General features: G+C 39.8%; 1 long non-coding RNA gene across 1 annotated transcript in view; it reads left to right on the top strand.

Annotated features, from left to right (window-relative positions):
• The window catches only part of LOC129162055 (uncharacterized), a 39,765-nt gene that overhangs the window by 337 nt on the left and 16,679 nt on the right, over positions 1 to 22,749 (top strand). The window contains exons 2-3 of the long non-coding RNA XR_008562089.2: positions 979 to 1,128; positions 6,789 to 6,864. This is a non-coding gene — a long non-coding RNA (uncharacterized lncRNA). The remainder of the gene's footprint in view (positions 1 to 978; positions 1,129 to 6,788; positions 6,865 to 22,749) is intronic.

Raw genomic sequence — 22,749 nt, 5'->3', positions numbered from 1 at the left:
TTACAACCGCTAGCTTTTTCTTTGTCAAATGAGCTTTTATGAAAAGCTAAGAGTGGAAAACCGAAAGGCTAATAACCAAACGCTATCAAATAAAAATGAGTCTTCGAGAATTTTGCTGAAATACATTAATATTAGTATTGATCACCACGGCAGGTTGTCCTGCTTTCTCGCGCCATTCGCCTTTCTTTTTGGAATCGGGAAATTAGCTATTACCCCATGGAAAACGGAGCGGCAGCGGGCCGCTGGAGGTGCCCTGCTAGTAAGATCCAGTTTAAACTGTAAACTGCCATAAAATAAAAACTATAATAGCTAGAGTGGTCTTTTATTAGCTGAAAGTTGAGACTCTCGCCTTTCAGCACATCTGTACTGTACAAGTTGATGATGCCATCATGTTGCGTTAAGTGTGCTGCACACTGCGGCTTTGTTAAAAACTCACAGTGACCAAGAAGCAGCGCGGGAGAGTTGAGGAATTTAACCAGTTAAAATGGATTCATGGATATTTAATCAATAGTCGTGGCTCCTCTTGTCATTTAGTTTTTTGTCTGCCGGAGACATTTGCTGAATAAGGAAATACAAATTTAAAACGACAAAAAAATTAGGGAAAAACACTTGTTTTGTATCTTATCAATTATTAATGATTAATAGATTGTTGGTATTTTAACTTTTGGTAAAGGAAAACACACAATTTCCAGGCAGCCCCAGTCTGGAGAAGTGATGGTGAAATCAGCCGTTAAAAAGAAATAATACTCTGAGGTTTTTATCAATACTTTGTACTTTTACTTGAGTATTTCTCTAACATCAGTACTTTTACTTGTAAATGAGTAATATTTTAGCAATGTAACAGTACTTGTACTTGAGTACAGATTTTCAGAATTCTTTCCACCACTGCTGAAAACTGTAAATGCTCATTGTAACGTGTTAATTAAAATGCTGAAGCAACAGACGTGACATGAAGATTGTATTGTTTGTTTTATGCAGCATCAGGAGCCCTACGCAGATATTTTGGGATGACATCAGCTGCCACTGAGGAACAGCCATCTACCTCCACTGCTCATACCAGTAGGCCAGTATTTGAACTCGAGGAGGGACAGTCTGCTGGCACCACATCTCCCCAGGAAGATACTTAAGGTGGGTTTTGCACACGTGTGTGTGTCCAGCAAACATTTAGCTATAGAGATTTAAATAGTATTTTCGGACTTCCGGTTATGGCGCGAGGCTGAACGGACGCATGTGAGAGCTCCCGTGAACAACTATGCAAACTGACCTGTGTAGTACCTGTATTCGATTTAAAAAACCTCTCTAACATATAACCAGTGAATGTGTGGCTGAGATGGCGCCGAAATCGGACAAAAAGACACTAAGAATGGCGAAGAACGAGCCGGGCCCAGACCCATGTGAGGCAGCTGCGGTGGCAAATGCTAGCGACTCTTCAGAAGCTGGTAGCTCAGACCGCCTGCCGGAGGCTAGCAGCTCAGACTTTATACTATCAACACTTCAAACGATGAGAGACGACTTCATATCGAGGTTTGACGGACTCCTACAGGCAATACAGGGAGTCCAAACAGAGCTCAAGGCGATGGCAATACGAGTCACGGAGGCGGAAGGTAGAATAAGCACCAACGAAGATTACATTGCTTCTATTCAAGCTGAGAACGCGGACATGAAAGCTATTGTCAGAGACCTGACGCTTAAAGTTGATGACTTAGAAAACCGGACTCGCCGATCCAATCTTCGTATTTTGGGTATTCCTGAAGGTAAAGAGAAGTCAGACGCCTGTGGATTTCTCAAGAGTTGGCTGCCGGAGGTGTTTGGTGCAGAAACATTCCCCCGACCTGTGCAAATCCAACAAGCCTACAGGCTGGGACGTGTCGGTGAAACAGCAGGAGCTGGAGCGTCCAACCCCCGACAGGCTACTCGACCCCGTGTGATGTTGGTGAAACTTCTGAATTATGCTGACAAAACACGGATAATGAACGCAGCACGACTTAAAGGTACCATACTTTTGGACAATCAGAAAATAATGTTTTTCCCAGATGTGTCGCCTGAATTACTCAAGAGGCAAAAAACTTTTACTGCGGTGAAGAAAGCTTTGGCCTCTCTTTCCATCCCTTCTCTGAAATATGGAATTGTGCATCCTACGAGGCTCCTGATTACCTACAAGGGAAAACGTCACAACTTTGACGATGCAGCTGCAGCAGAGAGGTTTGTGCAAGAACTAAGAAACCAACAGCAGTAATGGTGACTTACTAGATGAACAGATTAAGACTATCATTTAAGGCTGATGCTCAGCTCTGTGTTGGAATGATAAATTAATATATGTTTGGTATTGAAACTCAGGATACTTGTGCAAGGTTAATGTGGAATTTTGAATGGGGGCCCCGTGGTCTACTTAGCCTGCTGCTCCTCCTATGCAGAGGATCGGCACAGCTCCATGGCAAGGCTCAGAACGGAGCCTAATCGGATGCAGATTAGGTCAGGGAGGGTGGGGGAATGTTTGAGGGGGTTTCAGGTGTTTTATTTTTTTTTTTGTTTTGTTTTCTGTTTTTTTTTTTTGTTTTGTTTTTTTGTTTTTTCTCTCCTGCAAAGTCACTTTATATCTTGTCATCTATGTTGTATGTTACTTATAGATAGCTCAAGTGATGACTGAGATTCAATTTACATCATGGAATGTCAGAGGTCTCAATAAATTTATTAAATTAAAACAGGTTATGAATCGACTCCAACAACTGAAAGGGAAAATTATATTTATTCAAGAAACCCACCTGATTAAGGAACATGTGATCAGAGTCAGCAGAAGGTGGCCAGGCTGGTTGTTTTCTGCTTCAGTCAGCTCTAATGCTAGAGGGGTTATAACACTTATACATAGATCCATTCCTTTCAAACTTGTAAATGAAATTGGAGACAAATTCGGGAGATATATTATTATTGAATGTGAGATCTCGTCTGTTAAAATAAATTTGGTGAATATCTATGGGCCTAACAATGACAATCCTGAGTTTTTTAGACAACTGTTTATGACACTAGCTACTTTATCGGGTCATTTCATAGGTGGAGACTTTAATTGCACATTGCAGCCTTACTTGGATAGATCCACTGGAATTGATATGTCCCATTCTAATACTAGAAAAGAAATACTCCAATTGATTAAGGACTTTAATCTGGTAGATATTTGGAGGTCTAAAAATTTAACCCAGCGATCTTATTCTTGCTACTCTGGTGTCTCTAGAAGCTTCTCTAGAATTGATTACTTTTTGATTTCATCTGACCTGATTTCTATTACTACAGAATGCTGGTATGATTGCATCCTTATTTCTGATCATGCTCCACACTCTTTTCTTTTAAGATTTACAAACTCAATAATACGTCCTAACCAATGGCGTTTACAGCCTATATGGCTTAGAGACCCAGGCTTTATTAAATTTATAGGTGAACAAATAGATCTGTACTTTGATAAAAATACTGATGAAACATCTGCCTCAATAAGGTGGGAAGCTTTTAAAGCATTCCTGAGAGGTCAAATGATTAGCTATACGAGTTTTAGAAATAAAAAGGAGACAGTGCAAATGGCTAAATTAGAAAAATTAATAAAAGAAAAAGAAACAAAGTTCTTCCAAAACCCAAGTGGCACATTTACTGCTGAACTTAATCAATACAAAGCAGAATATAACCTGCTTTCTACTAGAAAAGCTACAAGTCTTCTCAAACTAAAACAATCTTACTACGAGCAGGGAGAAAGGGCTGGAAAATTATTAGCTTGGTGAATCAAACAGGTACAGAGTGAGAGGGTAATAAACTCGGTCATGATGGAAGGTGAGGTGTTGACTACTAATTCAATAGAAATTAATGATACGTTTCGAACGTTCTATGAAAAACTTTATGCATCTGAATATGACTCTTCCTCACAGAAAGATTTCCTAGACTCAATAGATTTTAACACCGTGGAGAATGAAGCCTTGGCAACGTTAGAAATGGATCTAAGTTTGCAAGAACTATCAGAAGCCATAGCAAATTCGCCTAGTGGAAAAGCGCCTGGACCTGATGCAATTCCAATAGAAATATATAAAATTTTTAAAGTTAAGTTAATTCTTCCTTTGCTCGAAATGTTTAAAGAATCTTATAACAGGGATTTATTCCCTACATCACTAAACACGGCAATGATTTCGTTGATATTAAAACCTGGAAAGACACCCACTCATTGTGGATCTTATAGACCAATATCACTACTCAATAATGATTTGAAAATTTTGTGTAAAGCTTTGGCAAGCAGACTAAAGGAGGTCATTCCCTGCATAGTTCACCCAGACCAGTGTGGATTTGTGCGAGGCCGCTATGGTCTCCATATATAAGAAGACTTCTCAATATTATATATGAGAAAGCAGGCTCTCTAGACCACTCAGTCCTATCTTTAGACGCTGAGAAAGCGTTTGACAGGATAGAGTGGGAATATTTATTTGAAGTTCTGCAGAGGTTTGGTTTAGGTCCGAATTTTCTTAAATGGATTAGACTTTTATATTCCAACCCACAGGCCAAAATAATGACTAATGGACTTGTTTCCGCACCTTTTAATTTAAATCGAGGAACAAGACAGGGCTGTCCCCTTTCCCCATTGCTATTTGTTTTGGCCATTGAACCTCTCGCTATGGCCATTCGCAAACGAGGGAACATAACAGGAATAAAAACTAATAATATGGAACACAAAATTTCCTTGTATGCAGATGATATTAGATTATTCTGTACTAATTTAAAAAGATCACTCCCAAACTCACATACCTTGATAACAACTTTTGGTACTTTTTCAGGTTACAAAGTAAATAATGACAAATCAGTAATAATGTTCCTATCTGATAAAGAGAGACTAAATCCCCCAATCAAAACTTATTTTTCCACCTCAAAATATGGGTTTTCGTACTTAGGAGTTAAAATTACCCCTACAATAGAAAAAATAATCTCAGCCAATTATACACCTTTAGCAAATATAATTTCCGAACAAATTAATAAATGGACAACATTGCCTATTTCTATGATAGGTCGTATAAATATTTTGAAAATGTCAGTTCTTAGTAGGTTTTTATACCTTTTTCAGTCTATTCCACTCTCCCCACCTCTTAGTTATTTTAAATCTTTGAATAAAACATTCACCAACTTTATTTGGAACAATAAACGACCACGACTTAGACTTTCATTATTATATTTACCATATGATAGAGGAGGATTGCAGGTTCCAAACTTATTATGGTACTTCTGGGCAGCTCAAATTAGGATGGGTATGTTTTACTTTGAACCAATAAATAAATCCCCAGCTTGGGTCAATATTGAGGCTCAAAATATTGCAATTTCTCCAAACCTTTATATATATTCATCAAATATAAAGAAATTGTTGAAAGTAACCAAAAACCCATTTAAAAAAAATAAAATTAAAATATGGCATGAGGTAGGTAACTGCCTTGATGGGACTAGACAGCTATTCCCTCTTACGCCAATTTTTGGCAATGAAGAATTTCCTCCAGGGAGAAACGACCCAGGATTTAAAACTTGGTCTCTAAAAGGACTAGCAACAATCTCTGATTTATATAAAGGAAAGAATATGAGAACTTTCCAAGACCTGGTGACTAACTTTAGTATTCCCCCAAAACACTTTTTTAAATATCTTCAAGTCAGAAACTTCATTAAATCAAGTCAAAATGGCAACCTTGCCCCACCTGCACCATCAACTTTAGATGAGATTGTGGCTAAATACAAGTCAGGTAAGGTACAGATTTCCATTAAATACAATGAGATAATTAAAAGTTCTGAGGATTCATCAATGAGCATCTTCAGAGCCTGGAACTCCGATATGGGTGGAACCATATCAGAGGAAGAGTGGACAGAAACTTGTTCATTAATTAAGACCCAGACTGTTAATACAAACTCCAAATTACTTCAGTACAAATGGATGACCAGACAATATATCACACCAACTAAGTTACATAAGTTCAACCCTGATGTACCTGACACATGTATTAAATGTAAGTCTCAAAGGGGATCCTTATTTCATTGTCTGTGGGAATGTCAACCAATATTACATTTTTGGAAGGAGACTCTTTTAATTATTGGTAAAATAATTAATGAAGTAATACCTGTAGACCCTAAGTTGTGTATTTTAAACATATATCCTAACAACTTTATCCTTTCTAATTCTAAAAAACATCTTATGGATATTTGCCTATTGGAGGTTAAAAGATGTATTGCACGTTGCTGGAAAAAACCTAACATTTGTGCAACTTCAGACTGGTTGGAAGCTATGACATCCTTTGTGGCTTTAGAACGAATAAGCTATTTTACAAAACATATGTTAGAGAAATTTGATGAGATCTGTAAGTTATTTTTTGCTTTTTTGGAAACAGGTAATACAATGTGAAACGACAAAGTAATTTGATATTGTTAATGTATGCAGGTGGTGTATGTTTTTTTGCTTGTTTTTTCTCTTTTTTTTACACTTTATTTCACTCCATTATTTATTTATTTTTTGTTCTACTTCAAACATACCATGAATTCAGGTTTGCTAACAGAAGGGAAATGAAAATTGGTATTGGGCACAATGTTTTCATGTTTGTGTTTATCTGTATATTTATGCCACATAATTGTCTCTTGTCTTTTTTTTTTATGATTTGAGTGGAGTTATTTTCATTATATGTGTTGGTACCCAAATGAAGAAAATCAATAAAAAATTGTTAAATAGTATTTTCACAGAATATGGGAATTGTTCCATATAGCATGTGGTGAGTTATGCTTCCATTTTCTGTCAATAGAGAGACCTACCAGTCAGTATATGTGAACTTGATGAGGGACAGCCAGCTGCCACATCTCCCCAACAAGATACGCCAGGTAAGTTTTGCACAAGTGTGTGTGTGTGTGTTTGTATGACTATACTTGTGAGGACGTACGCTTGACAAACGACCTGTACTGTGAGGACATTTTCCTTTGTGAGGACATTTTGCCATGTCCTCACAAAATTTTGCCTTAAATCTTCTTTAAGTACACTCAAACGTGTTCTGGCAAAGTTTCAGAAAAATACCTCAGAAAAATAGTAATTACTGACATGTGTGTTTTGGAATCAACTCTTGAGCTCACCTAGTGGACACACACTAGTACTGCAGCTCTGGACTTGAATTTTTTGCTCCAATTTTCTGATTGGCTGAGGCCATGGATTTTTCTGATTGGCTTTTGTAGTTATGTGACCTGCTTGATAAGTAAGTGAAATGAAATGAAACTTAAAAACTACATGGATTTATAAGTTTAGACAAAATATTTTAAATTAATTCTCGGTTAACATTTAATTCTAATGACTAATTCTGCTCCTTATATTCATATAAAATAAAAATAATTACAATAATAATAAATTCAAATTCATTGTTAAATCATATTAAATAATACACTATAGCCAATATAGGCTCTAAACTCTGGCCCTTCTGAATGAGACAGCAACTTGAAACTTGAATATGTTGGAGCTGTCAGCTATGTAAAGATATAGTTAAAGTTTCAATTCTCTAGGTTGAAGAGAACCATGTTTTTCAGCCCAAATCATTCCTTTTTTCTGCATATATGACCCTTTTGAATGAGACAGCAACTTGACACTTGAATATTTTGGAGTTGCCAGCTATGTAAAGACACAGTAAAAGGTTCAAGTCTCTAGGTTGAAGAGAACATTGTTTTTCAGACCAAAACCTTCCTTTTTTCTGCATGTACCAAAACGTTGTGACCTCTGACCCAGAACACCACCAGAACGATGCAATGGCTACCAATCCGCCTGGGCTAGCTCGGGGTGCCGGTGGCATGCCGAATCGGTGTTTGTTTGGTGAAAATCGGTTGAAAAATAACACATTTGCGAGCACATGGCAAAAATGGCGGGGAAACTGCCCTCTGGGCCCAAACAAACCTTTACAACAATGCGACCGGCACAAATTCAAAACCTGTGGGTCGCGCCAGCATCGGGATGCACCAAAACAACTTTTGTGTGCATCAAACCAACGTGGGCCGAACGGCGGCCAAAAAGGGGCACAAATATAGGTCAGGCTTCGTTTGGGGCCTAGGGTTTGGCCCAAACGTCCAGTTGCTTTTAAATTATTAAAAATAGTTATATTCTACATAGGGACACGAAATTCACATATGTTGTAAACCCTAACCCTAACCAAAAATCCCCACTTTCAATGGGAAATTGTGATTTTCTCCAAACTCTCTCTCAGGACAGCTGGGCCTCATGGCTTAGGCTGCTGCCTCAACTCAGGATAAGCGGATGAAAATGGATGAATGGTTGGATGAAATTATTGTTTTAGTAATAGTGTTCTGACCCTCCCTTTAAGACGATAGTGTTTGCGTTCTGGTATGTCTCTCCTAGTCTAAAAAGCCCCCCCAAGTCCCGTGCTTCAAAAAGCTCCTATACTTTAACATTGCCTTTTCCACTAATTTTAAGGTCACGGTGTGGGTCACAGGAGTGATGTAACTGGTCAGAAATCAGGTCACTTCATTGTCATAACCCTCCCTTTAAGGCGTTAGTGTCTGCAATCTGATATGTCATTCCTAGTCTAAAGAGCCCCCTCAAATGTACTCTAAAAAGCTCCTATACTTTAACATTGCCTTTTTCACTAATTTTGAGGTCATGGTGTGGGTCACAGGAGGGATGTAAAGGGTCTTAAATCAGGTCACTTCATCATCATAACCCTCCCTTCGAGGTGGTCATGTCTAGCATTGTCACGGTGTGAAAATTTAACCTCACGGTTATTGTGACCAAAATTATCACGGTTTTCGGTATTATCGCGGTATTTTTTTAAACGTGTTACATTTTCAGACAACTACATAAACCCTGTATGTCAGGAAAATATTGTCCTCAGTTTGTGTCTAAATTTTGCCTAAAATTTGTTATTTTGTAATTATGTTGTTTATTTGTTTACATTTTTCCCCTTTAGTATTTAAAATACATTATTTGCCCACAACTTCTTATTTTTTGTCTGTTTGATGTCATCAATTTAAAAATATTAGATCAGATGATACTCGGTACTCAAGTAGCCTTCTAATCAGATACTTTTTTTTACCCTTTCTTGAGTAATAAACCCTATATCAGGAAAAAATTGTCCTCGGTTTGTGTCCTTTCGGTGAGCTTTGCAGATTTGGGAAAATGTCATCAGGCAGTAATCATTGTTAAATTCATAATTATTCTCGCAGAGAGACCAACTCTTTACTGTCCCTGGGAGCCCCGTAATGCATAGCGTCATTTCAAAATGGGGATGTCCGTGACACGGTTTACATGCAGGTAGCGGTGCTGCAGCTGCTTTATATAGTCATTCATGCGCAAAAAATTCCCCCATCCCCGTACTTCAAAAAGATCCCATACTTTAACATTGCCTTTTCCACTAATTTTGAGGTCACGGTGTGGGTCACAGGAGGGATGTAAAGGGTCTTAAATCAGGTCACTTCATCATCATATACCCTCCCTTCGAGGTGGTCATGTCTAGCATTGTCACGGTGTGAAAATTTAACCTCACGGTTATTGTGACCAAAATTATCACGGTTTTCGGTATTATCATGGTATTTTTTTTAAACGTGTTACATTTTCAGACAACTACATAAACCCTGTATATCAGGAAAAAATTGTCCTCGGTTTTTGTCCTTCCGGTGAGCTTTGCAAATTTGGGAAAATGTCATCAGGCAGTAATCATTGTTAAATTCATAATTATTCTCGGAGAGAGACCAACTCTTAACTGTCCCTGGGAGCCCCGTAATGCATAGCGTCATTTCAATATGGAGGTGTCTGCGACACGGTTTACATGCAGGTAGCGGTGCTGCAGCTGCTTTATATAGTCATTCATGCACAAAAAATTCCACCATCCCCGTACTTCAAAAAGATCCCATACTTTAACATGGCCTCTTCCACTAATTTTGAGGTCACGGTGTGGGTCACAGGAAGGATGTAAAGGGTCTTAAATCAGGTCACTTCATCATCATAACCCTCCCTTCGAGGTGGTCATGTCTAGCATTGTCACGGTGTGAAAATTTAACCTCACGGTTATTGTGACCAAAATTATCACTGTTTTCGGTATAATCGTGGTATTTTTTTTAAACGTGTTACATTTTCAGACAACTACATAAACCCTGTATATCAGGAAAATATTGTCCTCAGTTTGTGTCTAAATTTTGCCTAAAATTTGTTATTTTGTAATTATGTTGTTTATTTGTTTACATTTTTCCCCTTTAGTATTTAAAATACAATATTTGCCCATAACTTCTTATTTTTTGTTTGTTTGATGTCATCATTTTAAAAATATTAGATCAGATGATACTCGGTACTCAAGTAGCCTTCTAATCAGATACTTTTTTTTACCCTTACTTGAGTAATAAACCCTATATCAGGAAAAAATTGTCCTCGGTTTGTGTCCTTCCGGTGAGCTTTGCAAATTTGGGAAATGTCATCAGGCAGTAATCATTGTTAAATTCATAATTATTCTCGGAGAGAGACCAACTCTTAACTGTCCCTGGGAGCCCCGTAATGCATAGCGTCATTTCAAAATGGGGATGTCCGCGACACGGTTTACATGCAGGTAGCGGTGCTGCAGCTGCTTTATATAGTCATTCATGCGCAAAAAATTCCCCCTTCCTCGTACTTCAAAAAGATCCCATACTTTAACATGGCATTTTCCACTATTTTTGAGGTCACGGTGTGGGTCACAGGAGGGATGTAAAGGGTCTTAAATCAGGTCACTTCATCGTCATAACCCTCCCTTCGAGGCGGTCATGTCTTTATTCTGATATGTCATTCAAAAGGAAAAAAAGCCCCCCCAAATGTTCTTCAAAAAGATCCCATACTTTAACATGGCCTTTTCCACTAAATTTGAGGTTACGGTGTGGGTCACAGGAGTGATGTAAATGGTCAGAAATCAGGTAACTTCATCGTCATAACCCTCCCTTTAAGGCGGTATTGTCTGCATTCTGATACGTCATTCTTAGTCTAAAGAGCCCCCTCAAATGTACTCAAAAAAGCTCCTAAACTTTAACATTGCCTTTTCTACTAATTTTGAGGTCACGGTGTGGGTCACAGGAGGGATGTAGAGGGCTCTTAAATCAGGTCACTTCATCATCATAACCCTCCCTTCGAGGCGGTCATGTCTTTATTCTTATAAGTCATTCATACACAAAAAAACCCCCGAAATGTTCTTCAAAAAATCCCATATTTTAACATTGCCTTTTCCACTAATTTTGAGGTCACAGTGTGGGTCACAGGAGGGATGTAAAGGGTCTTAAATCAGGTCACTTCATCATCATAACCCTCCCTTCGAGGCGGTCATTTCTAGCATATTTGCCCATAACTTCTTATTTTTTGTCTGTTTGATGTCATCATTTTAAAAATATTAGATCAGATGATACTGGGTACTCAAGTAGCCTTCTAATCAGATACTTTTTTTTACCCTTACTTGAGTCATAAACCCTATATCAGGAAAAAATTGTCCTCGGTTTGTGTCCTTCCGGTGAGCTTTGCAGATTTGGGAAAATGTCATCAGGCAGTAATCATTGTTAAATTCATAATTATTCTCGGAGAGAGACCAACTCTTAACTGTCCCTGGGAGCCCCGTAATGTATAGCGTCATTTTAAAATGGGGATGTCCGCGACACGGTTTACATGCAGGTAGCGGTGCTGCAGCTGCTTTATATAGTCATTCATGCGCAAAAAATTCCCCCTTCCTCGTACTTCAAAAAGATCCCATACTTTAACATTGCCTTTTCCACTAATTTTGAGGGCACGGTGTGGGTCACAGGAGGGATGTAAATGGTCTTAAATCAGGTCACTTCATCATCATAACCCTCCATTTGAGGCGGTCATTTCTACATTCTGATATGTCATTCATGCGCAAAAAATTCCCCCACCCCCGTACTTCAAAAAGCTCCTATACTTTAACATTGCCTTTTCCACTAATTTTGAGGGCACGGTGTGGGTCACAGGAGGGATGTAAATGGTCTTAAATCAGGTCACTTCATCATCATAACCCTCCCTTCGAGGCGGTCATGTCTTTATTCTTATAAGTCATTCATACACAAAAAAAGCCCCCGAAATGTTCTTCAAAAAGATCCCATATTTTAACATTGCCTTTTCCACTAATTTTGAGGTCACGGTGTGGGTCACAGGAGGGATGTAAAGGGTCTTAAATCAAGTCACTTCATCTTCATAACCCTCCCTTCGAGGCGGTCATTTCTAGCATATTTGCCCATAACTTCTTATTTTTTGTCTGCTTGATGTCATCATTTTAAAAATATTAGATCAGATGATACTCGGTACTCAAGTAGCCTTCTAATCAGATACTTTTTTTTACCCTTACTTGAGTCATAAACCCTATATCAGGGAAAAATTGTCCTCGGTTTGTGTCCTTCCGGTGAGCTTTGCAGATTTGGGAAAATGTCATCAGGCAGTAATCATTGTTAAATTCATAATCATTCTCGGAGAGAGACCAACTCTTAACTGTCCCAGGGAGCCCCGTAATGTATAGCGTCATTTCAAAATGGGGATGTCCGCGACACGGTTTACATGCAGGTAGCGGTGCTGCAGCTGCTTTATATAGTCATTCATGCGCAAAAAATTCCCCCTTCCTCGTACTTCAAAAAGATCCCATACTTTAACATTGCCTTTTCCACTAATTTTGAGGGCACGGTGTGGGTCACAGGAGGGATGTAAATGGTCTTAAATCAGGTCACTTCATCATCATAACCCTCCATTTGAGGCGGTCATTTCTACATTCTGATATGTCATTCATGCGCAAAAAATTCCCCCACCCCCGTACTTCAAAAAGCTCCTATACTTTAACATTGCCTTTTCCACTAATTTTGAGGGCACGGTGTGGGTCACAGGAGGGATGTAAATGGTCTTAAATCAGGTCACTTCATCATCATAACCCTCCCTTCGAGGCGGTCATGTCTTTATTCTTATAAGTCATTCATACACAAAAAAAGCCCCCGAAATGTTCTTCAAAAAGATCCCATATTTTAACATTGCCTTTTCCACTAATTTTGAGGTCACGGTGTGGGTCACAGGAGGGATGTAAAGGGTCTTAAATCAAGTCACTTCATCTTCATAACCCTCCCTTCGAGGCGGTCATTTCTAGCATATTTGCCCATAACTTCTTATTTTTTGTCTGCTTGATGTCATCATTTTAAAAATATTAGATCAGATGATACTCGGTACTCAAGTAGCCTTCTAATCAGATACTTTTTTTTACCCTTACTTGAGTCATAAACCCTATATCAGGGAAAAATTGTCCTCGGTTTGTGTCCTTCCGGTGAGCTTTGCAGATTTGGGAAAATGTCATCAGGCAGTAATCATTGTTAAATTCATAATCATTCTCGGAGAGAGACCAACTCTTAACTGTCCCAGGGAGCCCCGTAATGTATAGCGTCATTTCAAAATGGGGATGTCCGCGACACGGTTTACATGCAGGTAGCGGTGCTGCAGCTGCTTTATATAGTCATTCATGCGCAAAAAATTCCCCCTTCCTCGTACTTCAAAAAGATCCCATACTTTAACATTGCCTTTTCCACTAATTTTGAGGGCACGGTGTGGGTCACAGGAGGGATGTAAATGGTCTTAAATCAGGTCACTTCATCATCATAACCCTCCATTTGAGGCGGTCATTTCTACATTCTGATATGTCATTCATGCGCAAAAAATTCCCCCACCCCCGTACTTCAAAAAGCTCCTATACTTTAACATTGCCTTTTCCACTAATTTTGAGGGCACGGTGTGGGTCACAGGAGGGATGTAAATGGTCTTAAATCAGGTCACTTCATCATCATAACCCTCCCTTCGAGGCGGTCATGTCATTATTCTTATAAGTCATTCATACACAAAAAAAGCCCCCGAAATGTTCTTCAAAAAGATCCCATATTTTAACATTGCCTTTTCCACTAATTTTGAGGTCACGGTGTGGGTCACAGGAGGGATGTAAAGGGTCTTAAATCAAGTCACTTCATCTTCATAACCCTCCCTTCGAGGCGGTCATTTCTAGCATATTTGCCCATAACTTCTTATTTTTTGTCTGCTTGATGTCATCATTTTAAAAATATTAGATCAGATGATACTCGGTACTCAAGTAGCCTTCTAATCAGATACTTTTTTTTACCCTTACTTGAGTCATAAACCCTATATCAGGGAAAAATTGTCCTCGGTTTGTGTCCTTCCGGTGAGCTTTGCAGATTTGGGAAAATGTCATCAGGCAGTAATCATTGTTAAATTCATAATCATTCTCGGAGAGAGACCAACTCTTAACTGTCCCAGGGAGCCCCGTAATGTATAGCGTCATTTCAAAATGGGGATGTCCGCGACACGGTTTACATGCAGGTAGCGGTGCTGCAGCTGCTTTATATAGTCATTCATGCGCAAAAAATTCCCCCTTCCTCGTACTTCAAAAAGATCCCATACTTTAACATTGCCTTTTCCACTAATTTTGAGGGCACGGTGTGGGTCACAGGAGGGATGTAAATGGTCTTAAATCAGGTCACTTCATCATCATAACCCTCCATTTGAGGCGGTCATTTCTACATTCTGATATGTCATTCATGCGCAAAAAATTCCCCCACCCCCGTACTTCAAAAAGCTCCTATACTTTAACATTGCCTTTTCCACTAATTTTGAGGGCACGGTGTGGGTCACAGGAGGGATGTAAATGGTCTTAAATCAGGTCACTTCATCATCATAACCCTCCCTTCGAGGCGGTCATGTCTTTATTCTTATAAGTCATTCATACACAAAAAAAGCCCCCGAAATGTTCTTCAAAAAGATCCCATATTTTAACATTGCCTTTTCCACTAATTTTGAGGTCACGGTGTGGGTCACAGGAGGGATGTAAAGGGTCTTAAATCAAGTCACTTCATCTTCATAACCCTCCCTTCGAGGCGGTCATTTCTAGCATATTTGCCCATAACTTCTTATTTTTTGTCTGCTTGATGTCATCATTTTAAAAATATTAGATCAGATGATACTCGGTACTCAAGTAGCCTTCTAATCAGATACTTTTTTTCACCCTTACTTGAGTCATAAACCCTATATCAGGGAAAAATTGTCCTCGGTTTGTGTCCTTCCGGTGAGCTTTGCAGATTTGGGAAAATGTCATCAGGCAGTAATCATTGTTAAATTCATAATCATTCTCGGAGAGAGACCAACTCTTAACTGTCCCAGGGAGCCCCGTAATGTATAGCGTCATTTCAAAATGGGGATGTCCGCGACACGGTTTACATGCAGGTAGCGGTGCTGCAGCTGCTTTATATAGTCATTCATGCGCAAAAAATTCCCCCTTCCTCGTACTTCAAAAAGATCCCATACTTTAACATTGCCTTTTCCACTAATTTTGAGGGCACGGTGTGGGTCACAGGAGGGATGTAAATGGTCTTAAATCAGGTCACTTCATCATCATAACCCTCCATTTGAGGCGGTCATTTCTACATTCTGATATGTCATTCATGCGCAAAAAATTCCCCCACCCCCGTACTTCAAAAAGCTCCTATACTTTAACATTGCCTTTTCCACTAATTTTGAGGGCACGGTGTGGGTCACAGGAGGGATGTAAATGGTCTTAAATCAGGTCACTTCATCATCATAACCCTCCCTTCGAGGCGGTCATGTCATTATTCTTATAAGTCATTCATACACAAAAAAAGCCCCCGAAATGTTCTTCAAAAAGATCCCATATTTTAACATTGCCTTTTCCACTAATTTTGAGGTCACGGTGTGGGTCACAGGAGGGATGTAAAGGGTCTTAAATCAAGTCACTTCATCTTCATAACCCTCCCTTCGAGGCGGTCATTTCTAGCATATTTGCCCATAACTTCTTATTTTTTGTCTGCTTGATGTCATCATTTTAAAAATATTAGATCAGATGATACTCGGTACTCAAGTAGCCTTCTAATCAGATACTTTTTTTTACCCTTACTTGAGTCATAAACCCTATATCAGGGAAAAATTGTCCTCGGTTTGTGTCCTTCCGGTGAGCTTTGCAGATTTGGGAAAATGTCATCAGGCAGTAATCATTGTTAAATTCATAATCATTCTCGGAGAGAGACCAACTCTTAACTGTCCCAGGGAGCCCCGTAATGTATAGCGTCATTTCAAAATGGGGATGTCCGCGACACGGTTTACATGCAGGTAGCGGTGCTGCAGCTGCTTTATATAGTCATTCATGCGCAAAAAATTCCCCCTTCCTCGTACTTCAAAAAGATCCCATACTTTAACATTGCCTTTTCCACTAATTTTGAGGGCACGGTGTGGGTCACAGGAGGGATGTAAATGGTCTTAAATCAGGTCACTTCATCATCATAACCCTCCATTTGAGGCGGTCATTTCTACATTCTGATATGTCATTCATGCGCAAAAAATTCCCCCACCCCCGTACTTCAAAAAGCTCCTATACTTTAACATTGCCTTTTCCACTAATTTTGAGGGCACGGTGTGGGTCACAGGAGGGATGTAAATGGTCTTAAATCAGGTCACTTCATCATCATAACCCTCCCTTCGAGGCGGTCATGTCTTTATTCTTATAAGTCATTCATACACAAAAAAAGCCCCCGAAATGTTCTTCAAAAAGATCCCATATTTTAACATTGCCTTTTCCACTAATTTTGAGGTCACGGTGTGGGTCACAGGAGGGATGTAAAGGGTCTTAAATCAAGTCACTTCATCTTCATAACCCTCCCTTCGAGGCGGTCATTTCTAGCATATTTGCCCATAACTTCTTATTTTTTGTCTGCTTGATGTCATCATTTTAAAAATATTAGATCAGATGATACTCGGTACTCAAGTAGCCTTCTAATCAGATACTTTTTTTCACCCTTACTTGAGTCATAAACCCTATATCAGGGAAAAATTGTCCTCGGTTTGTGTCCTTCCGGTGAGCTTTGCAGATTTGGGAAAATGTCATCAGGCAGTAATCATTGTTAAATTCATAATCATTCTCGGAGAGAGACCAACTCTTAACTGTCCCAGGGAGCCCCGTAATGTATAGCGTCATTTCAAAATGGGGATGTCCGCGACACGGTTTACATGCAGGTAGCGGTGCTGCAGCTGCTTTATATAGTCATTCATGCGCAAAAAATTCCCCCTTCCTCGTACTTCAAAAAGATCCCATACTTTAACATTGCCTTTTCCACTAATTTTGAGGGCACGGTGTGGGTCACAGGAGGGATGTAAATGGTCTTAAATCAGGTCACTTCATCATCATAACCCTCCATTTGAGGCGGTCATTTCTACATTCTGATATGTCATTCATGCGCAAAAAATTCCCCCACCCCCGTACTTCAAAAAGCTCCTATACTTTAACATTGCCTTTTCCACTAATTTTGAGGGCACGGTGTGGGTCACAGGAGGGATGTAAATGGTCTTAAATCAGGTCACTTCATCATCATAACCCTCCCTTCGAGGCGGTCATGTCTTTATTCTTATAAGTCATTCATACACAAAAAAAGCCCCCGAAATGTTCTTCAAAAAGATCCCATATTTTAACATTGCCTTTTCCACTAATTTTGAGGTCACGGTGTGGGTCACAGGAGGGATGTAAAGGGTCTTAAATCAAGTCACTTCATCTTCATAACCCTCCCTTCGAGGCGGTCATTTCTAGCATATTTGCCCATAACTTCTTATTTTTTGTCTGCTTGATGTCATCATTTTAAAAATATTAGATCAGATGATACTCGGTACTCAAGTAGCCTTCTAATCAGATACTTTTTTTTACCCTTACTTGAGTCATAAACCCTATATCAGGGAAAAATTGTCCTCGGTTTGTGTCCTTCCGGTGAGCTTTGCAGATTTGGGAAAATGTCATCAGGCAGTAATCATTGTTAAATTCATAATCATTCTCGGAGAGAGACCAACTCTTAACTGTCCCAGGGAGCCCCGTAATGTATAGCGTCATTTCAAAATGGGGATGTCCGCGACACGGTTTACATGCAGGTAGCGGTGCTGCAGCTGCTTTATATAGTCATTCATGCGCAAAAAATTCCCCCTTCCTCGTACTTCAAAAAGATCCCATACTTTAACATTGCCTTTTCCACTAATTTTGAGGGCACGGTGTGGGTCACAGGAGGGATGTAAATGGTCTTAAATCAGGTCACTTCATCATCATAACCCTCCATTTGAGGCGGTCATTTCTACATTCTGATATGTCATTCATGCGCAAAAAATTCCCCCACCCCCGTACTTCAAAAAGCTCCTATACTTTAACATTGCCTTTTCCACTAATTTTGAGGGCACGGTGTGGGTCACAGGAGGGATGTAAATGGTCTTAAATCAGGTCACTTCATCATCATAACCCTCCCTTCGAGGCGGTCATGTCTTTATTCTTATAAGTCATTCATACACAAAAAAAGCCCCCGAAATGTTCTTCAAAAAGATCCCATATTTTAACATTGCCTTTTCCACTAATTTTGAGGTCACGGTGTGGGTCACAGGAGGGATGTAAAGGGTCTTAAATCAAGTCACTTCATCTTCATAACCCTCCCTTCGAGGCGGTCATTTCTAGCATATTTGCCCATAACTTCTTATTTTTTGTCTGCTTGATGTCATCATTTTAAAAATATTAGATCAGATGATACTCGGTACTCAAGTAGCCTTCTAATCAGATACTTTTTTTCACCCTTACTTGAGTCATAAACCCTATATCAGGGAAAAATTGTCCTCGGTTTGTGTCCTTCCGGTGAGCTTTGCAGATTTGGGAAAATGTCATCAGGCAGTAATCATTGTTAAATTCATAATCATTCTCGGAGAGAGACCAACTCTTAACTGTCCCAGGGAGCCCCGTAATGTATAGCGTCATTTCAAAATGGGGATGTCCGCGACACGGTTTACATGCAGGTAGCGGTGCTGCAGCTGCTTTATATAGTCATTCATGCGCAAAAAATTCCCCCTTCCTCGTACTTCAAAAAGATCCCATACTTTAACATTGCCTTTTCCACTAATTTTGAGGGCACGGTGTGGGTCACAGGAGGGATGTAAATGGTCTTAAATCAGGTCACTTCATCATCATAACCCTCCATTTGAGGCGGTCATTTCTACATTCTGATATGTCATTCATGCGCAAAAAATTCCCCCACCCCCGTACTTCAAAAAGCTCCTATACTTTAACATTGCCTTTTCCACTAATTTTGAGGGCACGGTGTGGGTCACAGGAGGGATGTAAATGGTCTTAAATCAGGTCACTTCATCATCATAACCCTCCCTTCGAGGCGGTCATGTCTTTATTCTTATAAGTCATTCATACACAAAAAAAGCCCCCGAAATGTTCTTCAAAAAGATCCCATATTTTAACATTGCCTTTTCCACTAATTTTGAGGTCACGGTGTGGGTCACAGGAGGGATGTAAAGGGTCTTAAATCAAGTCACTTCATCTTCATAACCCTCCCTTCGAGGCGGTCATTTCTAGCATATTTGCCCATAACTTCTTATTTTTTGTCTGCTTGATGTCATCATTTTAAAAATATTAGATCAGATGATACTCGGTACTCAAGTAGCCTTCTAATCAGATACTTTTTTTTACCCTTACTTGAGTCATAAACCCTATATCAGGGAAAAATTGTCCTCGGTTTGTGTCCTTCCGGTGAGCTTTGCAGATTTGGGAAAATGTCATCAGGCAGTAATCATTGTTAAATTCATAATCATTCTCGGAGAGAGACCAACTCTTAACTGTCCCAGGGAGCCCCGTAATGTATAGCGTCATTTCAAAATGGGGATGTCCGCGACACGGTTTACATGCAGGTAGCGGTGCTGCAGCTGCTTTATATAGTCATTCATGCGCAAAAAATTCCCCCTTCCTCGTACTTCAAAAAGATCCCATACTTTAACATTGCCTTTTCCACTAATTTTGAGGGCACGGTGTGGGTCACAGGAGGGATGTAAAGGGTCTTAAATCAGGTCACTTCATCATCATAACCCTCCCTTCGAGGTGGTCATGTCTAGCATTGTCACGGTGTGAAAATTTAACCTCACGGTTATTGTGACGTAAATTATCACGGTTTTCGGTATTATCGTGGTATTTTTTTAAACGTGTTACATTTTCAGACAACTACATAAACCCTGAATATCAGGAAAAAATTGTCCTCGGTTTGTGTCCTTCCGGTGAGCTTTGCAAATTTGGGAAAATGTCATCAGGCAGTAATCATTGTTAAATTCATAATTATTCTCGGAGAGAGACCAACTCTTAACTGTCCCTGGGAGCCCCGTAATGCATAGCGTCATTTCAAAATGGGGATGTCCGCGACACGGTTTACATGCAGGTAGCGGTGCTGCAGCTGCTTTATATAGTCATTCATGCGCAAAAAATTCCCCCTTCCTCGTACTTCAAAAAGCTCCTATACTTTAACATTGCCTTTTCCACTAATTTTGAGGGCACGGTGTGGGTCACAGGAGGGATGTAAATGGTCTTAAATCAGGTCACTTCATCATCATAACCCTCCCTTCGAGGCGGTCATGTCTTTATTCTTATAAGTCATTCATACACAAAAAAAGCCCCCGAAATGTTCTTCAAAAAGATCCCATATTTTAACATTGCCTTTTCCACTAATTTTGAGGTCACGGTGTGGGTCACAGGAGGGATGTAAAGGGTCTTAAATCAAGTCACTTCATCTTCATAACCCTCCCTTCGAGGCGGTCATTTCTAGCATATTTGCCCATAACTTCTTATTTTTTGTCTGCTTGATGTCATCATTTTAAAAATATTAGATCAGATAATACTCGGTACTCAAGTAGCCTTCTAATCAGATACTTTTTTTTACCCTTACTTGAGTCATAAACCCTATATCAGGGAAAAATTGTCCTCGGTTTGTGTCCTTCCGGTGAGCTTTGCAGATTTGGGAAAATGTCATCAGGCAGTAATCATTGTTAAATTCATAATCATTCTCGGAGAGAGACCAACTCTTAACTGTCCCAGGGAGCCCCGTAATGTATAGCGTCATTTCAAAATGGGGATGTCCGCGACACGGTTTACATGCAGGTAGCGGTGCTGCAGCTGCTTTATATAGTCATTCATGCGCAAAAAATTCCCCCTTCCTCGTACTTCAAAAAGATCCCATACTTTAACATTGCCTTTTCCACTAATTTTGAGGGCACGGTGTGGGTCACAGGAGGGATGTAAAGGGTCTTAAATCAGGTCACTTCATCATCATAACCCTCCCTTCGAGGTGGTCATGTCTAGCATTGTCACGGTGTGAAAATTTAACCTCACGGTTATTGTGACGTAAATTATCACGGTTTTCGGTATTATCGTGGTATTTTTTTAAACGTGTTACATTTTCAGACAACTACATAAACCCTGAATATCAGGAAAAAATTGTCCTCGGTTTGTGTCCTTCCGGTGAGCTTTGCAAATTTGGGAAAATGTCATCAGGCAGTAATCATTGTTAAATTCATAATTATTCTCGGAGAGAGACCAACTCTTAACTGTCCCTGGGAGCCCCGTAATGCATAGCGTCATTTCAAAATGGGGATGTCCGCGACACGGTTTACATGCAGGTAGCGGTGCTGCAGCTGCTTTATATAGTCATTCATGCGCAAAAAAATCCCCCTTCCTCGTACTTCAAAAAGCTCCTATACTTTAACATTGCCTTTTCCACTAATTTTGAGGGCACGGTGTGGGTCACAGGAGGGATGTAAATGGTCTTAAATCAGGTCACTTCATCATCATAACCCTCCCTTCGAGGCGGTCATGTCTTTATTCTTATAAGTCATTCAAACACAAAAAAAGCCCCCGAAATGTTCTTCAAAAAGATCCCATATTTTAACATTGCCTTTTCCACTAATTTTGAGGTCACGGTGTGGGTCACAGGAGGGATGTAAAGGGTCTTAAATCAAGTCACTTCATCTTCATAACCCTCCCTTCGAGGCGGTCATTTCTAGCATATTTGCCCATAACTTCTTATTTTTTGTCTGCTTGATGTCATCATTTTAAAAATATTAGATCAGATGATACTCGGTACTCAAGTAGCCTTCTAATCAGATACTTTTTTTTACCCTTACTTGAGTCATAAACCCTATATCAGGGAAAAATTGTCCTCGGTTTGTGTCCTTCCGGTGAGCTTTGCAGATTTGGGAAAATGTCATCAGGCAGTAATCATTGTTAAATTCATAATCATTCTCGGAGAGAGACCAACTCTTAACTGTCCCAGGGAGCCCCGTAATGTATAGCGTCATTTCAAAATGGGGATGTCCGCGACACGGTTTACATGCAGGTAGCGGTGCTGCAGCTGCTTTATATAGTCATTCATGCGCAAAAAATTCCCCCTTCCTCGTACTTCAAAAAGATCCCATACTTTAACATTGCCTTTTCCACTAATTTTGAGGGCACGGTGTGGGTCACAGGAGGGATGTAAAGGGTCTTAAATCAGGTCACTTCATCATCATAACCCTCCCTTCGAGGTGGTCATGTCTAGCATTGTCACGGTGTGAAAATTTAACCTCACGGTTATTGTGACGTAAATTATCACGGTTTTCGGTATTATCGTGGTATTTTTTTAAACGTGTTACATTTTCAGACAACTACATAAACCCTGAATATCAGGAAAAAATTGTCCTCGGTTTGTGTCCTTCCGGTGAGCTTTGCAAATTTGGGAAAATGTCATCAGGCAGTAATCATTGTTAAATTCATAATTATTCTCGGAGAGAGACCAACTCTTAACTGTCCCTGGGAGCCCCGTAATGCATAGCGTCATTTCAAAATGGGGATGTCCGCGACACGGTTTACATGCAGGTAGCGGTGC

The sequence above is a fragment of the Nothobranchius furzeri genome, chromosome 2, assembly GCF_043380555.1.
Source record: "Nothobranchius furzeri strain GRZ-AD chromosome 2, NfurGRZ-RIMD1, whole genome shotgun sequence".
NCBI classification, from domain to species: domain Eukaryota; kingdom Metazoa; phylum Chordata; class Actinopteri; order Cyprinodontiformes; family Nothobranchiidae; genus Nothobranchius; species Nothobranchius furzeri.
Note: the sequence above shows the minus strand (reverse complement) of the source record. Positions and strands in the feature narration are given on the sequence as shown.